At 40.2% G+C, this 1,239-nt stretch overlaps 1 protein-coding gene across 1 annotated transcript in view; it reads left to right on the top strand.

The window, feature by feature from the left end:
• The window catches only part of LOC101858218 (beta-lactamase domain-containing protein 2), a gene marked incomplete at its 3' end in the record, with an annotated part of 8,962 nt that overhangs the window by 6,277 nt on the left and 1,446 nt on the right, over nucleotides 1-1,239 (top strand).

The following is a 1,239-nucleotide window of genomic DNA, read 5'->3' on the forward strand; positions in this document are numbered from 1 at the left end:
TGCATGTGTGCGTTTGACAGAACTGCCAAAGTTACTCGTATATTCAAAATATTACTACAAAAATATGTTGTAGGTGAGTGTTTGGGGTGTATTTTGATTTCATTTTCGAAGTATTCGAAATATATCTTGAACACTACCTCATTGTAAGTAAGATAAGAATAAAACAAACAATAAGTTGGTGGAGAATTGAGCCTTGGAAGTTTTATGGCAATATAGAATAGGTTCAGCGTTTCACTCATATAGATTTCTTCAGGATTGTGATTTTTTTAAAAACAACAAATCTTCTTCAATCATCATCATCATCATCATCATCATCATCATCATCATCATCATCATCATCATCATCATCATCATCATCATCATCATCATCATCATCATCACCAGCATCACCAGCATCACCATCATCATCATCATCATCATCAAGTATGAGTTTCTCTAGTCTCTGGAAAAACGTTTGAACTAAATGCATGTCGTTGCTAGACAACGGGTCCACAGTATGTTCTAGGCTGTCAGTGCAGAGGGTTAGACTTTAGTCTGTTAGATTGTTGTCTGTTGCTGTTCAGCATGACAAAATATATAAAAAGGATCAATTGTCATTTTATGTATAGCTTTATTTCTCCGTAGTCCAGTTCAAAATGTCTTCTAAGGAATTCGAACCAACTCCGCCTGCTCCGTAGTCCAGCATGATACCAACTGACCTGGCCAGAAAGAAAATGAAATGAGTTGATATAAATAATATAAGTACCATAAAACCACATTTTCGATGTGGTACCCCCCCCCCCCCAAAAAAAAAAAAAAAAAAAAAGAAAAAAAGCTGTACGTGCCTGTCATTGCGAGCCCGTGGAATCATTCGTGATGGTAAAGGATTTTGTCTGCCTGGGTGCCGATGTAAGATCTTGAGAAATTCCAGAATGATCAAAGGTTTGAATGACAGGCTCGAGGTGATAGCCTTGTTAGGTTGTCTGGGGGGCGGATGTGTAGTTAGACACCGACGTAGAAACTGAGAAATTAATGTGAAGATGTTTTGGAGGGAGATGAGTGATGTAGAGAGAGAAAGGGGGCGAAGGTAAATTGGGAGAGTATTTAGGGTGAGTGGTGGTGTGGGGGACGGATTCAGGGAGGAGAGAGAGGGGGGAGGGGGGAGAGACAGTGAGATACCCAGACGCACTCAGACACAGATACATATAGAGAGAGAGAGAGAGAGAGAGAGAGAGAGAGAGAGAGAGAGAGACAGACAGA

This window comes from Aplysia californica, unplaced genomic scaffold (genome assembly GCF_000002075.1).
Source record: "Aplysia californica isolate F4 #8 unplaced genomic scaffold, AplCal3.0 scaffold00755, whole genome shotgun sequence".
Classification (NCBI taxonomy): domain Eukaryota; kingdom Metazoa; phylum Mollusca; class Gastropoda; order Aplysiida; family Aplysiidae; genus Aplysia; species Aplysia californica.